The sequence below is a fragment of the Phyllobates terribilis genome, unplaced genomic scaffold (genome assembly GCF_046119375.1).
Source record: "Phyllobates terribilis strain yellow unplaced genomic scaffold, ASM4611937v1 Scaffold_629__1_contigs__length_933511, whole genome shotgun sequence".
Taxonomy (NCBI): domain Eukaryota; kingdom Metazoa; phylum Chordata; class Amphibia; order Anura; family Dendrobatidae; genus Phyllobates; species Phyllobates terribilis.
The window spans coordinates 557,806-577,847 of record NW_027363389.1 but is presented as its reverse complement, the minus strand read 5'-3'; the positions used below and the strand labels follow the sequence as shown (position 1 = coordinate 577,847).

General features: G+C 45.5%; 13 non-coding genes and 1 pseudogene across 13 annotated transcripts; all 14 read left to right on the top strand.

Moving 5' to 3' along the window:
- The first annotated feature begins 864 nt into the window (after positions 1 to 864).
- On the top strand, positions 865 to 1,055 carry LOC141233763 (U2 spliceosomal RNA). Its single transcript, XR_012299794.1, has one exon. It is a non-coding gene; the product is annotated as a U2 spliceosomal RNA (small nuclear RNA).
- A 1,118-nt stretch (positions 1,056 to 2,173) lies between these two features.
- On the top strand, positions 2,174 to 2,364 carry LOC141233823 (U2 spliceosomal RNA). The gene has a single exon (XR_012299852.1). It is a non-coding gene; the product is annotated as a U2 spliceosomal RNA (small nuclear RNA).
- Positions 2,365 to 3,479: 1,115 nt separating this feature from the next.
- On the top strand, positions 3,480 to 3,670 carry LOC141234042 (U2 spliceosomal RNA). The gene has a single exon (XR_012300064.1). It is a non-coding gene; the product is annotated as a U2 spliceosomal RNA (small nuclear RNA).
- A 1,115-nt stretch (positions 3,671 to 4,785) lies between these two features.
- LOC141234129 (U2 spliceosomal RNA) lies at positions 4,786 to 4,877 on the top strand (annotated as a pseudogene).
- Positions 4,878 to 5,670: 793 nt separating this feature from the next.
- LOC141234069 (U2 spliceosomal RNA) lies at positions 5,671 to 5,853 on the top strand. The gene has a single exon (XR_012300089.1). It is a non-coding gene; the product is annotated as a U2 spliceosomal RNA (small nuclear RNA).
- A 1,109-nt stretch (positions 5,854 to 6,962) lies between these two features.
- Positions 6,963 to 7,153, top strand: LOC141234138 (U2 spliceosomal RNA). Its single transcript, XR_012300127.1, has one exon. It is a non-coding gene; the product is annotated as a U2 spliceosomal RNA (small nuclear RNA).
- Positions 7,154 to 8,271: 1,118 nt separating this feature from the next.
- Positions 8,272 to 8,462, top strand: LOC141233822 (U2 spliceosomal RNA). The gene has a single exon (XR_012299851.1). It is a non-coding gene; the product is annotated as a U2 spliceosomal RNA (small nuclear RNA).
- Positions 8,463 to 9,571: 1,109 nt separating this feature from the next.
- Positions 9,572 to 9,762, top strand: LOC141234010 (U2 spliceosomal RNA). Its single transcript, XR_012300033.1, has one exon. It is a non-coding gene; the product is annotated as a U2 spliceosomal RNA (small nuclear RNA).
- A 1,118-nt stretch (positions 9,763 to 10,880) lies between these two features.
- Positions 10,881 to 11,071, top strand: LOC141233999 (U2 spliceosomal RNA). The gene has a single exon (XR_012300022.1). It is a non-coding gene; the product is annotated as a U2 spliceosomal RNA (small nuclear RNA).
- A 1,115-nt stretch (positions 11,072 to 12,186) lies between these two features.
- On the top strand, positions 12,187 to 12,377 carry LOC141233821 (U2 spliceosomal RNA). The gene has a single exon (XR_012299850.1). It is a non-coding gene; the product is annotated as a U2 spliceosomal RNA (small nuclear RNA).
- Positions 12,378 to 13,492: 1,115 nt separating this feature from the next.
- Positions 13,493 to 13,683, top strand: LOC141233819 (U2 spliceosomal RNA). Its single transcript, XR_012299848.1, has one exon. It is a non-coding gene; the product is annotated as a U2 spliceosomal RNA (small nuclear RNA).
- Positions 13,684 to 14,798: 1,115 nt separating this feature from the next.
- On the top strand, positions 14,799 to 14,989 carry LOC141233987 (U2 spliceosomal RNA). The gene has a single exon (XR_012300011.1). It is a non-coding gene; the product is annotated as a U2 spliceosomal RNA (small nuclear RNA).
- A 1,115-nt stretch (positions 14,990 to 16,104) lies between these two features.
- LOC141233818 (U2 spliceosomal RNA) lies at positions 16,105 to 16,295 on the top strand. The gene has a single exon (XR_012299847.1). It is a non-coding gene; the product is annotated as a U2 spliceosomal RNA (small nuclear RNA).
- A 1,115-nt stretch (positions 16,296 to 17,410) lies between these two features.
- On the top strand, positions 17,411 to 17,601 carry LOC141233817 (U2 spliceosomal RNA). The gene has a single exon (XR_012299846.1). It is a non-coding gene; the product is annotated as a U2 spliceosomal RNA (small nuclear RNA).
- The last annotated feature ends 2,441 nt before the right edge of the window (positions 17,602 to 20,042 follow it).

The window sequence follows — 20,042 nt, the reverse complement described above, 5'->3', positions numbered from 1 at the left end:
AACAGACATATTAGGCAAGCATTTTGGAGCTTTCACCTAAATAACTACAGGTGGTGAGATAAGCTGCACAATATAATTGACCTTTCAGTATATTGTTGCACACACACCATCTATTTAGCAAATGCCCTTGTTATCAACAGCAGCCTTTTAAACTCACCTGAGCTAACAGGTATGTGCGCTGGTTACTCTGCTGCGCTTAAAATTTCTTTTTTGGTTTGCTACAATGCCTTTTCTGAAACGTTGTCTCCTTCTGCTGGAACACTGACTTCTTTCATTTAATGCCTGCAGACTATAAAAGAGAACCCAACCCAAAAAGTTTGGTTGATTAGTCTGTGGCATTCTGTTAAACTGTTGCTTATGGCGGTCTCTGTGAGCTTCTCAGCGACATTCAGCCAGCCAGGTATCCTGCCTGCAGTAGATGGAATGTGGCAATGGAACGCTGGCTGCGCGTGTCATAATAGGCTCTGAGCCTTTATATACCTGTGCACAGCAGCAGCCACCTTCAGTCTGCTGCTGGACAGCCAGCAGCAGCAGCAGCAGGAGAGGTATGTAATCAGGAGCCCTCCTGCTAAGGGTAGACAGCTGCTCGTTCCACCCCACCCCCCGCCTTAATTGGTTCTCCTCCCTTCCAACGGTGTTGAGGCGGGTGGGAACAGCAGGGGGTGAAGGTGCTGTGTTTAAAGAGGTGGAGTTATGCAGATCTAAAACGCGTGGATTGCAGCAGCAGCAAGCCGAAAAGTGCAGGCATGTAAGGGATCTAGAGGTTGACAACATGTCTTCTTAACGGGAGTCCAGGAGCTCATCTCCACAAATGGACTTTTCAGGATCCTTGGGTGGCTCCGTAGTTTGAAACCAATTCTGGTTATCGCTTCTCGGCCTTTTGGCTAAGATCAAGTGTAGTATCTGTTCTTATCAGTTTAATATCTGATACGTCCCCTATCTGGGGACCATATATTAAATGGATTTTTAGAACAGGGAGATGAAAAAAGAGCTTGCTCTGTCCACTCCACGCATTGACCTGGTATTGCAGTATCTCCAGGACCGGTGCACCCCTTCTTTAATGCAGTTTCTAAAATCAGAAAGAATTGAATTCAATGTTTTTTGTTCATTTTGCTTGTTTGTCGGATTTTGGGATGGACTCTTTGGCTTTGCTTTTCTTCTCCTCATTGGATTTTTCATGTTCAAAGTTGCAGAAGCCAGATTACAAGCTCATTTTGGTTCAACTTCAGCAACTGTGCATTGCATTGCCATGTAATGTGATGCAATGCTATCTTTCTAGCTCTCCCTTTTTACTTCCTTTTGGATAAACAGACATATTAGGCAAGCATTTTGGAGCTTTCACCTAAATAACTACAGGTGGTGAGATAAGCTGCACAATATAATTGACCTTTCAGTATATTGTTGCACACACACCATCTATTTAGCAAATGCCCTTGTTATCAACAGCAGCCTTTTAAACTCACCTGAGCTAACAGGTATGTGCGCTGGTTACTCTGCTGCGCTTAAAATTTCTTTTTTGGTTTGCTACAATGCCTTTTCTGAAACGTTGTCTCCTTCTGCTGGAACACTGACTTCTTTCATTTAATGCCTGCAGACTATAAAAGAGAACCCAACCCAAAAAGTTTGGTTGATTAGTCTGTGGCATTCTGTTAAACTGTTGCTTATGGCGGTCTCTGTGAGCTTCTCAGCGACATTCAGCCAGCCAGGTATCCTGCCTGCAGTAGATGGAATGTGGCAATGGAACGATGGCTGCGCGTGTCATAATAGGCTCTGAGCCTTTATATACCTGTGCACAGCAGCAGCCACCTTCAGTCTGCTGCTGGACAGCCAGCAGCAGCAGCAGCAGCAGGAGAGGTATGTAATCAGGAGCCCTCCTGCTAAGGGTAGACAGCTGCTCGTTCCACCCCACCCCCCGCCTTAATTGGTTCTCCTCCCTTCCAACGGTGTTGAGGCGGGTGGGAACAGCAGGGGGTGAAGGTGCTGTGTTTAAAGAGGTGGAGTTATGCAGATCTAAAACGCGTGGATTGCAGCAGCAGCAAGCCGAAAAGTGCAGGCATGTAAGGGATCTAGAGGTTGACAACATGTCTTCTTAACGGGAGTCCAGGAGCTCATCTCCACAAATGGACTTTTCAGGATCCTTGGGTGGCTCCGTAGTTTGAAACCAATTCTGGTTATCGCTTCTCGGCCTTTTGGCTAAGATCAAGTGTAGTATCTGTTCTTATCAGTTTAATATCTGATACGTCCCCTATCTGGGGACCATATATTAAATGGATTTTTAGAACAGGGAGATGGAAAAAGAGCTTGCTCTGTCCACTCCACGCATTGACCTGGTATTGCAGTATCTCCAGGACCGGTGCACCCCTTCTTTAATGCAGTTTCTAAAATCAGAAAGAATTGAATTCAATGTTTTTTGTTCATTTTGCTTGTTTGTCGGATTTTGGGATGGACTCTTTGGCTTTGCTTTTCTTCTCCTCATTGGATTTTTCATGTTCAAAGTTGCAGAAGCCAGATTACAAGCTCATTTTGGTTCAACTTCAGCAACTGTGCATTGCATTGCCATGTAATGTGATGCAATGCTATCTTTCTAGCTCTCCCTTTTTACTTCCTTTTGGATAAACAGACATATTAGGCAAGCATTTTGGAGCTTTCACCTAAATAACTACAGGTGGTGAGATAAGCTGCACAATATAATTGACCTTTCAGTATATTGTTGCACACACACCATCTATTTAGCAAATGCCCTTGTTATCAACAGCAGCCTTTTAAACTCACCTGAGCTAACAGGTATGTGCGCTGGTTACTCTGCTGCGCTTAAAATTTCTTTTTTGGTTTGCTACAATGCCTTTTCTGAAACGTTGTCTCCTTCTGCTGGAACACTGACTTCTTTCATTTAATGCCTGCAGACTATAAAAGAGAACCCAACCCCAAAAGTTTGGTTGATTAGTCTGTGGCATTCTGTTAAACTGTTGCTTATGGCGGTCTCTGTGAGCTTCTCAGCGACATTCAGCCAGCCAGGTATCCTGCCTGCAGTAGATGGAATGTGGCAATGGAACGCTGGCTGCGCGTGTCATAATAGGCTCTGAGCCTTTATATACCTGTGCACAGCAGCAGCCACCTTCAGTCTGCTGCTGGACAGCCAGCAGCAGCAGCAGCAGGAGAGGTATGTAATCAGGAGCCCTCCTGCTAAGGGTAGACAGCTGCTCGTTCCACCCCACCCCCCGCCTTAATTGGTTCTCCTCCCTTCCAACGGTGTTGAGGCGGGTGGGAACAGCAGGGGGTGAAGGTGCTGTGTTTAAAGAGGTGGAGTTATGCAGATCTAAAACGCGTGGATTGCAGCAGCAGCAAGCCGAAAAGTGCAGGCATGTAAGGGATCTAGAGGTTGACAACATGTCTTCTTAACGGGAGTCCAGGAGCTCATCTCCACAAATGGACTTTTCAGGATCCTTGGGTGGCTCCGTAGTTTGAAACCAATTCTGGTTATCGCTTCTCGGCCTTTTGGCTAAGATCAAGTGTAGTATCTGTTCTTATCAGTTTAATATCTGATACGTCCCCTATCTGGGGACCATATATTAAATGGATTTTTAGAACAGTGAGATGGAAAAAGAGCTTGCTCTGTCCACTCCACGCATTGACCTGGTATTGCAGTATCTCCAGGACCGGTGCACCCCTTCTTTAATGCAGTTTCTAAAATCAGAAAGAATTGAATTCAATGTTTTTTGTTCATTTTGCTTGTTTGTCGGATTTTGGGATGGACTCTTTGGCTTTGCTTTTCTTCTCCTCATTGGATTTTTCATGTTCAAAGTTGCAGAAGCCAGATTACAAGCTCATTTTGGTTCAACTTCAGCAACTGTGCATTGCATTGCCATGTAATGTGATGCAATGCTATCTTTCTAGCTCTCCCTTTTTACTTCCTTTTGGATAAACAGACATATTAGGCAAGCATTTTGGAGCTTTCACCTAAATAACTACAGGTGGTGAGATAAGCTGCACAATATAATTGACCTTTCAGTATATTGTTGCACACACACCATCTATTTAGCAAATGCCCTTGTTATCAACAGCAGCCTTTTAAACTCACCTGAGCTAACAGGTATGTGCGCTGGTTACTCTGCTGCGCTTAAAATTTCTTTTTTGGTTTGCTACAATGCCTTTTCTGAAACGTTGTCTCCTTCTGCTGGAACACTGACTTCTTTCATTTAATGCCTGCAGACTATAAAAGAGAACCCAACCCAAAAAGTTTGGTTGATTAGTCTGTGGCATTCTGTTAAACTGTTGCTTATGGCGGTCTCTGTGAGCTTCTCAGCGACATTCAGCCAGCCAGGTATCCTGCCTGCAGTAGATGGAATGTGGTAATGGATTGCTGGCTGCGCGTGTCATAATAGGCTCTGAGCCTTTATATACCTGTGCACAGCAGCAGCCACCTTCAGTCTGCTGCTGGACAGCCCCCAGCAGCAGCAGCAGGAGAGGTATGTAATCAGGAGCCCTCCTGCTAAGGGTAGACAGCTGCTCGTTCCACCCCACCCCCCGCCTTAATTGGTTCTCCTCCCTTCCAACGGTGTTGAGGCGGGTGGGAACAGCAGGGGTTGAAGGTGCTGTGTTTAAAGAGGTGGAGTTATGCAGATCTAAAACGCGTGGATTGCAGCAGCAGCAAGCCGAAAAGTTCAGGCATGTAAGGGATCTAGAGGTTGACAACATGTCTTCTTAACGGGAGTCCAGGAGCTCATCTCCACAAATGGACTTTTCAGGATCCTTGGGTGGCTCCGTAGTTTGAAACCAATTCTGGTTATCGCTTCTCGGCCTTTTGGCTAAGATCAAGTGTAGTATCTTTCGAAAAGGCGGTTTTGGATGTTTGCCGCCCTAGTAGATTGATATATTATGCACACTGGGGTTTAGGCGCTTGTTAGTACGCCAGGTGGCTAATATAGTCATCTGGTGGAAAGCATGGCCCCCCAGGTTCGACGCCATTGGGCCGGGGAAGATCGAAAGCCCGAAGTATGAAGTGCCCCAGGAGTGGTGACCCTGGGGTGCCTTAACTCACTGGGATTGGGAACCCCACTTGAGTTTATGGCACATTTGCACTAGCACTTCAATATTTCTTTCTTCACACACACCCTTATTCCGGGCCTTCTGGCCTTAGGATGGGGAATTTTTCAATTCCCGGTCGAAGGTCCGGGCAGTATTATACTGTGAAACCTTCACTATTTATTTAATTTTTTTTGTCACTGTGTGTCCACTTTTTCACGTGTGTCCACGTCCTTACTAGGATTTTGTCGGGATGCGGTTCCCTTACGGGTTCAACTCTTGGCAGGTCTAGGGGGGGAGTGTGTGGCCATCAGGTTCCGCTCCCCCCTGAACCCCCCTGGCTCTCCTCTTTCGGGAGGAGAGCGTTGTTGGCTCCCCTCTTCCGGGAGGGGAGCACAGTCTTTGGCTCCCAGTGCCTTGCTCGGGTGAGAACTCGGGCAGGTATTGAGGGTAAGATTGGGTCGCCTCTGGCTCCGGCTGGAGGTGGCTATTTGTCCCTGTGCCTCGCTGTGGCCTTCTGGCTCGGAGGGACGGGGAATGGTTTGGGGGACCCTTCTCCTTTTGGAGAGGGTTTCAAGAAGACCAGCATCCTAGTGCACTTTTTTTTGTGGCACTTGTCACTTTTTTAAGCGCACTCGGGTTTTGTACACGAATTCGGGCTTTCGATAAAAAAAAAAATCTGTTCTTATCAGTTTAATATCTGATACGTCCCCTATCTGGGGACCATATATTAAATGGATTTTTAGAACAGGGAGATGGAAAAAGAGCTTGCTCTGTCCACTCCACGCATTGACCTGGTATTGCAGTATCTCCAGGACCGGTGCACCCCTTCTTTAATGCAGTTTCTAAAATCAGAAAGAATTGAATTCAATGTTTTTTGTTCATTTTGCTTGTTTGTCGGATTTTGGGATGGACTCTTTGGCTTTGCTTTTCTTCTCCTCATTGGATTTTTCATGTTCAAAGTTGCAGAAGCCAGATTACAAGCTCATTTTGGTTCAACTTCAGCAACTGTGCATTGCATTGCCATGTAATGTGATGCAATGCTATCTTTCTAGCTCTCCCTTTTTACTTCCTTTTGGATAAACAGACATATTAGGCAAGCATTTTGGAGCTTTCACCTAAATAACTACAGGTGGTGAGATAAGCTGCACAATATAATTGACCTTTCAGTATATTGTTGCACACACACCATCTATTTAGCAAATGCCCTTGTTATCAACAGCAGCCTTTTAAACTCACCTGAGCTAACAGGTATGTGCGCTGGTTACTCTGCTGCGCTTAAAATTTCTTTTTTGGTTTGCTACAATGCCTTTTCTGAAACGTTGTCTCCTTCTGCTGGAACACTGACTTCTTTCATTTAATGCCTGCAGACTATAAAAGAGAACCCAACCCAAAAAGTTTGGTTGATTAGTCTGTGGCATTCTGTTAAACTGTTGCTTATGGCGGTCTCTGTGAGCTTCTCAGCGACATTCAGCCAGCCAGGTATCCTGCCTGCAGTAGATGGAATGTGGCAATGGAACGCTGGCTGCGCGTGTCATAATAGGCTCTGAGCCTTTATATACCTGTGCACAGCAGCAGCCACCTTCAGTCTGCTGCTGGACAGCCAGCAGCAGCAGGAGAGGTATGTAATCAGGAGCCCTCCTGCTAAGGGTAGACAGCTGCTCGTTCCACCCCACCCCCCGCCTTAATTGGTTCTCCTCCCTTCCAACGGTGTTGAGGCGGGTGGGAACAGCAGGGGGTGAAGGTGCTGTGTTTAAAGAGGTGGAGTTATGCAGATCTAAAACGCGTGGATTGCAGCAGCAGCAAGCCGAAAAGTGCAGGCATGTAAGGGATCTAGAGGTTGACAACATGTCTTCTTAACGGGAGTCCAGGAGCTCATCTCCACAAATGGACTTTTCAGGATCCTTGGGTGGCTCCGTAGTTTGAAACCAATTCTGGTTATCGCTTCTCGGCCTTTTGGCTAAGATCAAGTGTAGTATCTGTTCTTATCAGTTTAATATCTGATACGTCCCCTATCTGGGGACCATATATTAAATGGATTTTTAGAACAGGGAGATGAAAAAAGAGCTTGCTCTGTCCACTCCACGCATTGACCTGGTATTGCAGTATCTCCAGGACCGGTGCACCCCTTCTTTAATGCAGTTTCTAAAATCAGAAAGAATTGAATTCAATGTTTTTTGTTCATTTTGCTTGTTTGTCGGATTTTGGGATGGACTCTTTGGCTTTGCTTTTCTTCTCCTCATTGGATTTTTCATGTTCAAAGTTGCAGAAGCCAGATTACAAGCTCATTTTGGTTCAACTTCAGCAACTGTGCATTGCATTGCCATGTAATGTGATGCAATGCTATCTTTCTAGCTCTCCCTTTTTACTTCCTTTTGGATAAACAGACATATTAGGCAAGCATTTTGGAGCTTTCACCTAAATAACTACAGGTGGTGAGATAAGCTGCACAATATAATTGACCTTTCAGTATATTGTTGCACACACACCATCTATTTAGCAAATGCCCTTGTTATCAACAGCAGCCTTTTAAACTCACCTGAGCTAACAGGTATGTGCGCTGGTTACTCTGCTGCGCTTAAAATTTCTTTTTTGGTTTGCTACAATGCCTTTTCTGAAACGTTGTCTCCTTCTGCTGGAACACTGACTTCTTTCATTTAATGCCTGCAGACTATAAAAGAGAACCCAACCCAAAAAGTTTGGTTGATTAGTCTGTGGCATTCTGTTAAACTGTTGCTTATGGCGGTCTCTGTGAGCTTCTCAGCGACATTCAGCCAGCCAGGTATCCTGCCTGCAGTAGATGGAATGTGGTAATGGATTGCTGGCTGCGCGTGTCATAATAGGCTCTGAGCCTTTATATACCTGTGCACAGCAGCAGCCACCTTCAGTCTGCTGCTGGACAGCCAGCAGCAGCAGCAGCAGCAGGAGAGGTATGTAATCAGGAGCCCTCCTGCTAAGGGTAGACAGCTGCTCGTTCCACCCCACCCCCCGCCTTAATTGGTTCTCCTCCCTTCCAACGGTGTTGAGGCGGGTGGGAACAGCAGGGGGTGAAGGTGCTGTGTTTAAAGAGGTGGAGTTATGCAGATCTAAAACGCGTGGATTGCAGCAGCAGCAAGCCGAAAAGTGCAGGCATGTAAGGGATCTAGAGGTTGACAACATGTCTTCTTAACGGGAGTCCAGGAGCTCATCTCCACAAATGGACTTTTCAGGATCCTTGGGTGGCTCCGTAGTTTGAAACCAATTCTGGTTATCGCTTCTCGGCCTTTTGGCTAAGATCAAGTGTAGTATCTGTTCTTATCAGTTTAATATCTGATACGTCCCCTATCTGGGGACCATATATTAAATGGATTTTTAGAACAGGGAGATGGAAAAAGAGCTTGCTCTGTCCACTCCACGCATTGACCTGGTATTGCAGTATCTCCAGGACCGGTGCACCCCTTCTTTAATGCAGTTTCTAAAATCAGAAAGAATTGAATTCAATGTTTTTTGTTCATTTTGCTTGTTTGTCGGATTTTGGGATGGACTCTTTGGCTTTGCTTTTCTTCTCCTCATTGGATTTTTCATGTTCAAAGTTGCAGAAGCCAGATTACAAGCTCATTTTGGTTCAACTTCAGCAACTGTGCATTGCATTGCCATGTAATGTGATGCAATGCTATCTTTCTAGCTCTCCCTTTTTACTTCCTTTTGGATAAACAGACATATTAGGCAAGCATTTTGGAGCTTTCACCTAAATAACTACAGGTGGTGAGATAAGCTGCACAATATAATTGACCTTTCAGTATATTGTTGCACACACACCATCTATTTAGCAAATGCCCTTGTTATCAACAGCAGCCTTTTAAACTCACCTGAGCTAACAGGTATGTGTGCTGGTTACTCTGCTGCGCTTAAAATTTCTTTTTTGGTTTGCTACAATGCCTTTTCTGAAACGTTGTCTCCTTCTGCTGGAACACTGACTTCTTTCATTTAATGCCTGCAGACTATAAAAGAGAACCCAACCCAAAAAGTTTGGTTGATTAGTCTGTGGCATTCTGTTAAACTGTTGCTTATGGCGGTCTCTGTGAGCTTCTCAGCGACATTCAGCCAGCCAGGTATCCTGCCTGCAGTAGATGGAATGTGGCAATGGAACGCTGGCTGCGCGTGTCATAATAGGCTCTGAGCCTTTATATACCTGTGCACAGCAGCAGCCACCTTCAGTCTGCTGCTGGACAGCCAGCAGCAGCAGGAGAGGTATGTAATCAGGAGCCCTCCTGCTAAGGGTAGACAGCTGCTCGTTCCACCCCACCCCCCGCCTTAATTGGTTCTCCTCCCTTCCAACGGTGTTGAGGCGGGTGGGAACAGCAGGGGGTGAAGGTGCTGTGTTTAAAGAGGTGGAGTTATGCAGATCTAAAACGCGTGGATTGCAGCAGCAGCAAGCCGAAAAGTGCAGGCATGTAAGGGATCTAGAGGTTGACAACATGTCTTCTTAACGGGAGTCCAGGAGCTCATCTCCACAAATGGACTTTTCAGGATCCTTGGGTGGCTCCGTAGTTTGAAACCAATTCTGGTTATCGCTTCTCGGCCTTTTGGCTAAGATCAAGTGTAGTATCTGTTCTTATCAGTTTAATATCTGATACGTCCCCTATCTGGGGACCATATATTAAATGGATTTTTAGAACAGGGAGATGAAAAAAGAGCTTGTTCTGTCCACTCCACGCATTGACCTGGTATTGCAGTATCTCCAGGACCGGTGCACCCCTTCTTTAATGCAGTTTCTAAAATCAGAAAGAATTGAATTCAATGTTTTTTGTTCATTTTGCTTGTTTGTCGGATTTTGGGATGGACTCTTTGGCTTTGCTTTTCTTCTCCTCATTGGATTTTTCATGTTCAAAGTTGCAGAAGCCAGATTACAAGCTCATTTTGGTTCAACTTCAGCAACTGTGCATTGCATTGCCATGTAATGTGATGCAATGCTATCTTTCTAGCTCTCCCTTTTTACTTCCTTTTGGATAAACAGACATATTAGGCAAGCATTTTGGAGCTTTCACCTAAATAACTACAGGTGGTGAGATAAGCTGCACAATATAATTGACCTTTCAGTATATTGTTGCACACACACCATCTATTTAGCAAATGCCCTTGTTATCAACAGCAGCCTTTTAAACTCACCTGAGCTAACAGGTATGTGCGCTGGTTACTCTGCTGCGCTTAAAATTTCTTTTTTGGTTTGCTACAATGCCTTTTCTGAAACGTTGTCTCCTTCTGCTGGAACACTGACTTCTTTCATTTAATGCCTGCAGACTATAAAAGAGAACCCAACCCAAAAAGTTTGGTTGATTAGTCTGTGGCATTCTGTTAAACTCTTGCTTATGGCGGTCTCTGTGAGCTTCTCAGCGACATTCAGCCAGCCAGGTATCCTGCCTGCAGTAGATGGAATGTGGCAATGGAACGATGGCTGCGCGTGTCATAATAGGCTCTGAGCCTTTATATACCTGTGCACAGCAGCAGCCACCTTCAGTCTGCTGCTGGACAGCCAGCAGCAGCAGCAGCAGCAGGAGAGGTATGTAATCAGGAGCCCTCCTGCTAAGGGTAGACAGCTGCTCGTTCCACCCCACCCCCCGCCTTAATTGGTTCTCCTCCCTTCCAACGGTGTTGAGGCGGGTGGGAACAGCAGGGGGTGAAGGTGCTGTGTTTAAAGAGGTGGAGTTATGCAGATCTAAAACGCGTGGATTGCAGCAGCAGCAAGCCGAAAAGTGCAGGCATGTAAGGGATCTAGAGGTTGACAACATGTCTTCTTAACGGGAGTCCAGGAGCTCATCTCCACAAATGGACTTTTCAGGATCCTTGGGTGGCTCCGTAGTTTGAAACCAATTCTGGTTATCGCTTCTCGGCCTTTTGGCTAAGATCAAGTGTAGTATCTGTTCTTATCAGTTTAATATCTGATACGTCCCCTATCTGGGGACCATATATTAAATGGATTTTTAGAACAGGGAGACGGAAAAAGAGCTTGCTCTGTCCACTCCACGCATTGACCTGGTATTGCAGTATCTCCAGGACCGGTGCACCCCTTCTTTAATGCAGTTTCTAAAATCAGAAAGAATTGAATTCAATGTTTTTTGTTCATTTTGCTTGTTTGTCGGATTTTGGGATGGACTCTTTGGCTTTGCTTTTCTTCTCCTCATTGGATTTTTCATGTTCAAAGTTGCAGAAGCCAGATTACAAGCTCATTTTGGTTCAACTTCAGCAACTGTGCATTGCATTGCCATGTAATGTGATGCAATGCTATCTTTCTAGCTCTCCCTTTTTACTTCCTTTTGGATAAACAGACATATTAGGCAAGCATTTTGGAGCTTTCACCTAAATAACTACAGGTGGTGAGATAAGCTGCACAATATAATTGACCTTTCAGTATATTGTTGCACACACACCATCTATTTAGCAAATGCCCTTGTTATCAACAGCAGCCTTTTAAACTCACCTGAGCTAACAGGTATGTGCGCTGGTTACTCTGCTGCGCTTAAAATTTCTTTTTTGGTTTGCTACAATGCCTTTTCTGAAACGTTGTCTCCTTCTGCTGGAACACTGACTTCTTTCATTTAATGCCTGCAGACTATAAAAGAGAACCCAACCCAAAAAGTTTGGTTGATTAGTCTGTGGCATTCTGTTAAACTGTTGCTTATGGCGGTCTCTGTGAGCTTCTCAGCGACATTCAGCCAGCCAGGTATCCTGCCTGCAGTAGATGGAATGTGGCAATGGAACGCTGGCTGCGCGTGTCATAATAGGCTCTGAGCCTTTATATACCTGTGCACAGCAGCAGCCACCTTCAGTCTGCTGCTGGACAGTCAGCAGCAGCAGCAGCAGGAGAGGTATGTAATCAGGAGCCCTCCTGCTAAGGGTAGACAGCTGCTCGTTCCACCCCACCCCCCGCCTTAATTGGTTCTCCTCCCTTCCAACGGTGTTGAGGCGGGTGGGAACAGCAGGGGGTGAAGGTGCTGTGTTTAAAGAGGTGGAGTTATGCAGATCTAAAACGCGTGGATTGCAGCAGCAGCAAGCCGAAAAGTGCAGGCATGTAAGGGATCTAGAGGTTGACAACATGTCTTCTTAACGGGAGTCCAGGAGCTCATCTCCACAAATGGACTTTTCAGGATCCTTGGGTGGCTCCGTAGTTTGAAACCAATTCTGGTTATCGCTTCTCGGCCTTTTGGCTAAGATCAAGTGTAGTATCTGTTCTTATCAGTTTAATATCTGATACGTCCCCTATCTGGGGACCATATATTAAATGGATTTTTAGAACAGGGAGATGGAAAAAGAGCTTGCTCTGTCCACTCCACGCATTGACCTGGTATTGCAGTATCTCCAGGACCGGTGCACCCCTTCTTTAATGCAGTTTCTAAAATCAGAAAGAATTGAATTCAATGTTTTTTGTTCATTTTGCTTGTTTGTCGGATTTTGGGATGGACTCTTTGGCTTTGCTTTTCTTCTCCTCATTGGATTTTTCATGGTCAAAGTTGCAGAAGCCAGATTACAAGCTCATTTTGGTTCAACTTCAGCAACTGTGCATTACATTGCCATGTAATGTGATGCAATGCTATCTTTCTAGCTCTCCCTTTTTACTTCCTTTTGGATAAACAGACATATTAGGCAAGCATTTTGGAGCTTTCACCTAAATAACTACAGGTGGTGAGATAAGCTGCACAATATAATTGACCTTTCAGTATATTGTTGCACACACACCATCTATTTAGCAAATGCCCTTGTTATCAACAGCAGCCTTTTAAACTCACCTGAGCTAACAGGTATGTGCGCTGGTTACTCTGCTGCGCTTAAAATTTCTTTTTTGGTTTGCTACAATGCCTTTTCTGAAACGTTGTCTCCTTCTGCTGGAACACTGACTTCTTTCATTTAATGCCTGCAGACTATAAAAGAGAACCCAACCCAAAAAGTTTGGTTGATTAGTCTGTGGCATTCTGTTAAACTGTTGCTTATGGCGGTCTCTGTGAGCTTCTCAGCGACATTCAGCCAGCCAGGTATCCTGCCTGCAGTAGATGGAATGTGGCAATGGAACGCTGGCTGCGCGTGTCATAATAGGCTCTGAGCCTTTATATACCTGTGCACAGCAGCAGCCACCTTCAGTCTGCTGCTGGACAGCCAGCAGCAGCAGCAGCAGGAGAGGTATGTAATCAGGAGCCCTCCTGCTAAGGGTAGACAGCTGCTCGTTCCACCCCACCCCCCGCCTTAATTGGTTCTCCTCCCTTCCAATGGTGTTGAGGCGGGTGGGAACAGCAGGGGGTGAAGGTGCTGTGTTTAAAGAGGTGGAGTTATGCAGATCTAAAACGCGTGGATTGCAGCAGCAGCAAGCCGAAAAGTGCAGGCATGTAAGGGATCTAGAGGTTGACAACATGTCTTCTTAACGGGAGTCCAGGAGCTCATCTCCACAAATGGACTTTTCAGGATCCTTGGGTGGCTCCGTAGTTTGAAACCAATTCTGGTTATCGCTTCTCGGCCTTTTGGCTAAGATCAAGTGTAGTATCTGTTCTTATCAGTTTAATATCTGATACGTCCCCTATCTGGGGACCATATATTAAATGGATTTTTAGAACAGGGAGATGGAAAAAGAGCTTGCTCTGTCCACTCCACGCATTGACCTGGTATTGCAGTATCTCCAGGACCGGTGCACCCCTTCTTTAATGCAGTTTCTAAAATCAGAAAGAATTGAATTCAATGTTTTTTGTTCATTTTGCTTGTTTGTCGGATTTTGGGATGGACTCTTTGGCTTTGCTTTTCTTCTCCTCATTGGATTTTTCATGTTCAAAGTTGCAGAAGCCAGATTACAAGCTCATTTTGGTTCAACTTCAGCAACTGTGCATTGCATTGCCATGTAATGTGATGCAATGCTATCTTTCTAGCTCTCCCTTTTTACTTCCTTTTGGATAAACAGACATATTAGGCAAGCATTTTGGAGCTTTCACCTAAATAACTACAGGTGGTGAGATAAGCTGCACAATATAATTGACCTTTCAGTATATTGTTGCACACACACCATCTATTTAGCAAATGCCCTTGTTATCAACAGCAGCCTTTTAAACTCACCTGAGCTAACAGGTATGTGCGCTGGTTACTCTGCTGCGCTTAAAATTTCTTTTTTGGTTTGCTACAATGCCTTTTCTGAAACGTTGTCTCCTTCTGCTGGAACACTGACTTCTTTCATTTAATGCCTGCAGACTATAAAAGAGAACCCAACCCAAAAAGTTTGGTTGATTAGTCTGTGGCATTCTGTTAAACTGTTGCTTATGGCGGTCTCTGTGAGCTTCTCAGCGACATTCAGCCAGCCAGGTATCCTGCCTGCAGTAGATGGAATGTGGCAATGGAACGCTGGCTGCGCGTGTAATAATAGGCTCTGAGCCTTTATATACCTGTGCACAGCAGCAGCCACCTTCAGTCTGCTGCTGGACAGCCAGCAGCAGCAGCAGCAGCAGAGGTATGTAATCAGGAGCCCTCCTGCTAAGGGTAGACAGCTGCTCGTTCCACCCCACCCCCCGCCTTAATTGGTTCTCCTCCCTTCCAACGGTGTTGAGGCGGGTGGGAACAGCAGGGGGTGAAGGTGCTGTGTTTAAAGAGGTGGAGTTATGCAGATCTAAAACGCGTGGATTGCAGCAGCAGCAAGCCGAAAAGTGCAGGCATGTAAGGGATCTAGAGGTTGACAACATGTCTTCTTAACGGGAGTCCAGGAGCTCATCTCCACAAATGGACTTTTCAGGATCCTTGAGTGGCTCCGTAGTTTGAAACCAATTCTGGTTATCGCTTCTCGGCCTTTTGGCTAAGATCAAGTGTAGTATCTGTTCTTATCAGTTTAATATCTGATACGTCCCCTATCTGGGGACCATATATTAAATGGATTTTTAGAACAGGGAGATGGAAAAAGAGCTTGCTCTGTCCACTCCACGCATTGACCTGGTATTGCAGTATCTCCAGGACCGGTGCACTCCTTCTTTAATGCAGTTTCTAAAATCAGAAATAATTGAATTCAATGTTTTTTGTTCATTTTGCTTGTTTGTCGGATTTTGGGATGGACTCTTTGGCTTTGCTTTTCTTCTCCTCATTGGATTTTTCATGTTCAAAGTTGCAGAAGCCAGATTACAAGCTCATTTTGGTTCAACTTCAGCAACTGTGCATTGCATTGCCATGTAATGTGATGCAATGCTATCTTTCTAGCTCTCCGTTTTTACTTTCTTTTGGATAAACAGACATATTAGGCAAGCATTTTGGAGCTTTCACCTAAATAACTACAGGTGGTGAGATAAGCTGCACAATATAATTGACCTTTCAGTATATTGTTGCACACACACCATCTATTTAGCAAATGCCCTTGTTATCAACAGCAGCCTTTTAAACTCACCTGAGCTAACAGGTATGTGCGCTGGTTACTCTGCTGCGCTTAAAATTTCTTTTTTGGTTTGCTACAATGCCTTTTCTGAAACGTTGTCTCCCTCTGCTGGAACACTGACTTCTTTCATTTAATGCCTGCAGACTATAAAAGAGAACCCAACCCAAAAAGTTTGGTTGATTAGTCTGTGGCATTCTGTTAAACTGTTGCTTATGGCGGTCTCGGTGAGCTTCTCAGCGACATTCAGCCAGCCAGGTATCCTGCCTGCAGTAGATGGAATGTGGCAATGGAACGCTGGCTGCGCGTGTCATAATAGGCTCTGAGCCTTTATATACCTGTGCACAGCAGCAGCCACCTTCAGTCTGCTGCTGGACAGCCAGCAGCAGCAGCAGCAGGAGAGGTATGTAATCAGGAGCCCTCCTGCTAAGGGTAGACAGCTGCTCGTTCCACCCCACCCCCCGCCTTAATTGGTTCTCCTCCCTTCCAACGGTGTTGAGGCGGGTGGGAACAGCAGGGGGTGAAGGTGCTGTGTTTAAAGAGGTGGAGTTATGCAGATCTAAAACGCGTGGATTGCAGCAGCAGCAAGCCGAAAAGTGCAGGCATGTAAGGGATCTAGAGGTTGACAACATGTCTTCTTAACGGGAGTCCAGGAGCTCATCTCCACAAATGGACTTTTCAGGATCCTTGGGTGGCTCCGTAGTTTGAAACCAATTCTGGTTATCGCTTCTCGGCCTTTTGGCTAAGATCAAGTGTAGTATCTGTTCTTATCAGTTTAATATCTGATACGTCCCCTATCTGGGGACCATATATTAAATGGATTTTTAGAACAGGGAGATGGAAAAAGAGCTTGCTCTGTCCACTCCACGCATTGACCTGGTATTGCAGTATCTCCAGGACCGGTGCACCCCTTCTTTAATGCAGTTTCTAAAATCAGAAAGAATTGAATTCAATGTTTTTTGTTCATTTTGCTTGTTTGTCGGATTTTGGGATGGACTCTTTGGCTTTGCTTTTCTTCTCCTCATTGGATTTTTCATGTTCAAAGTTGCAGAAGCCAGATTACAAGCTCATTTTGGTTCAACTTCAGCAACTGTGCATTGCATTGCCATGTAATGTGATGCAATGCTATCTTTCTAGCTCTCCCTTTTTACTTCCTTTTGGATAAACAGACATATTAGGCAAGCATTTTGGAGCTTTCACCTAAATTACTACAGGTGGTGAGATAAGCTGCACAATATAATTGACCTTTCAGTATATTGTTGCACACACACCATCTATTTAGCAAATGCCCTTGTTATCAACAGCAGCCTTTTAAACTCACCTGAGCTAACAGGTATGTGCGCTGGTTACTCTGCTGCGCTTAAAATTTCTTTTTTGGTTTGCTACAATGCCTTTTCTGAAACGTTGTCTCCTTCTGCTGGAACACTGACTTCTTTCATTTAATGCCTGCAGACTATAAAAGAGAACCCAACCCAAAAAGTTTGGTTGATTAGTCTGTGGCATTCTGTTAAACTGTTGCTTATGGCGGTCTCTGTGAGCTTCTCAGCGACATTCAGCCAGCCAGGTATCCTGCCTGCAGTAGATGGAATGTGGCAATGGAACGCTGGCTGCGCGTGTCATAATAGGCTCTGAGCCTTTATATACCTGTGCACAGCAGCAGCCACCTTCAGTCTGCTGCTGGACAGCCAGCAGCAGCAGCAGCAGGAGAGGTATGTAATCAGGAGCCCTCCTGCTAAGGGTAGACAGCTGCTCGTTCCACCCCACCCCCCGCCTTAATTGGTTCTCCTCCCTTCCAACGGTGTTGAGGCGGGTGGGAACAGCAGGGGGTGAAGGTGCTGTGTTTAAAGAGGTGGAGTTATGCAGATCTAAAACGCGTGGATTGCAGCAGCAGCAAGCCGAAAAGTGCAGGCATGTAAGGGATCTAGAGGTTGACAACATGTCTTCTTAACGGGAGTCCAGGAGCTCATCTCCACAAATGGACTTTTCAGGATCCTTGGGTGGCTCCGTAGTTTGAAACCAATTCTGGTTATCGCTTCTCGGCCTTTTGGCTAAGATCAAGTGTAGTATCTGTTCTTATCAGTTTAATATCTGATACGTCCCCTATCTGGGGACCATATATTAAATGGATTTTTAGAACAGGGAGATGGAAAAAGAGCTTGCTCTGTCCACTCCACGCATTGACCTGGTATTGCAGTATCTCCAGGACCGGTGCACCCCTTCTTTAATGCAGTTTCTAAAATCAGAAAGAATTGAATTCAATGTTTTTTGTTCATTTTGCTTGTTTGTCGGATTTTGGGATGGACTCTTTGGCTTTGCTTTTCTTCTCCTCATTGGATTTTTCATGTTCAAAGTTGCAGAAGCCAGATTACAAGCTCATTTTGGTTCAACTTCAGCAACTGTGCATTGCATTGCCATGTAATGTGATGCAATGCTATCTTTCTAGCTCTCCCTTTTTACTTCCTTTTGGATAAACAGACATATTAGGCAAGCATTTTGGAGCTTTCACCTAAATAACTACAGGTGGTGAGATAAGCTGCACAATATAATTGACCTTTCAGTATATTGTTGCACACACACCATCTATTTAGCAAATGCCCTTGTTATCAACAGCAGCCTTTTAAACTCACCTGAGCTAACAGGTATGTGCGCTGGTTACTCTGCTGCGCTTAAAATTTCTTTTTTGGTTTGCTACAATGCCTTTTCTGAAACGTTGTCTCCTTCTGCTGGAACACTGACTTCTTTCATTTAATGCCTGCAGACTATAAAAGAGAACCCAACCCAAAAAGTTTGGTTGATTAGTCTGTGGCATTCTGTTAAACTGTTGCTTATGGCGGTCTCTGTGAGCTTCTCAGCGACATTCAGCCAGCCAGGTATCCTGCCTGCAGTAGATGGAATGTGGCAATGGAACGCTGGCTGCGCGTGTCATAATAGGCTCTGAGCCTTTATATACCTGTGCACAGCAGCAGCCACCTTCAGTCTGCTGCTGGACAGCCAGCAGCAGCAGCAGCAGGAGAGGTATGTAATCAGGAGCCCTCCTGCTAAGGGTAGACAGCTGCTCGTTCCACCCCACCCCCCGCCTTAATTGGTTCTCCTCCCTTCCAACGGTGTTGAGGCGGGTGGGAACAGCAGGGGGTGAAGGTGCTGTGTTTAAAGAGGTGGAGTTATGCAGATCTAAAACGCGTGGATTGCAGCAGCAGCAAGCCGAAAAGTGCAGGCATGTAAGGGATCTAGAGGTTGACAACATGTCTTCTTAACGGGAGTCCAGGAGCTCATCTCCACAAATGGACTTTTCAGGATCCTTGGGTGGCTCCGTAGTTTGAAACCAATTCTGGTTATCGCTTCTCGGCCTTTTGGCTGAGACCAAGTGCTTCACAGCAGGAGGTTTCAGTTGAAGGGCACTCAGGTACCCCTCTCCTTGGCCTGGCAGGATCGTCCACTTCGGTGGGCTTCACCTGCCTGCTGCTATTAGGGAGAGGGATTAGTCCTAGGGTAACGGGCAGCGATCCCCCAGCCTTCAGGTGCTTTATTTCAAAGCTCTGAAGGCGCAGATTGCAGGCGGTTGCAATTTGCATTTTGTTGCGCCATACCATGGAGGTTGACCCCAACCTCGTGCCTCTATATGCGAGGCTTAAGAACACCATAAGGGTCCGCTTTACGGCTGGTGGTTCCGATATGCGGAATCTGGGATATGTAGTCCAGGACGTGCTTGAGAAACTGCTCCACGTCAGAACCAACGAAATCCTTTCTATCCAGGATTATCCTCGACGTGGAGATTATGATGTAACCTTTACTGGCGAAGGTATTTTCAAAGATGTTTTGTCCAGAGTTAAGTCGGTAGAAAATAGCCCTGGTCTAAAAGGGATTCAGATCATCGAGCACGTCCTGGATGAGGTAAAGATGGTGGTTGTGAAAATCTTCTCACCCTTCATAACAGCACCAGAGGTTATTTCCTTTTTGTCAGTTTATTTTAAAAGTGTGAAATTGATTGGGAAAGTGTTGAATGAGTTTAACATCTGGACCTCAAAATGGAAGTTTTTAGTAAAATGTGAAAGAGACCCTAAATTCCCTGGAGGTGTGAGACTTCCTCCAGCTCGATTTAAAATAGGGCAAACTAATGGGGATTTTTTTTTCTCAGGAATGCCACTTTTCTGTAGGTATTGTGGTCTCTATGGGCACTCTAAGGATAGTTGTGGTGCCACTTGTAGAAATTGTGCCAGTACTGAACATGACACAAAGGAGTGCCCAAATGAAAAAAAATGCTCTTTTTGTCGGACACCTGGTCATTTCTATTTTTCTTGCCCTCACAGGTTCAGAGAGGATGAACAAAAACAAAAGGAGAAGTCCAAGACATCCGGGAATGGACGGGCCAATCAGACCACCCCTCAGGAGGAGGAACAACAACCTGGAGCCTCGGGAGGTGATAAGGGCGCTTCGACTAGTAACAATCCCTCCGAGTCAATCACAGGTAACTCACAGGAGCCCAGGAGCTGGCTGAAAGACCATAAGGAGGCTAAAAGGAAGGCTGAGAAAGATCATAAAGGGGCGGTCGGTAAGGCCAAAAAAGAGCGCCAAAAGGCTGACACCGAGCCCAAAATTCCCACTGGGTCTCACGAGAGCGAGGGCGGTACGTGGCATTTGGTGAGGTCTCATAATAAGAAAA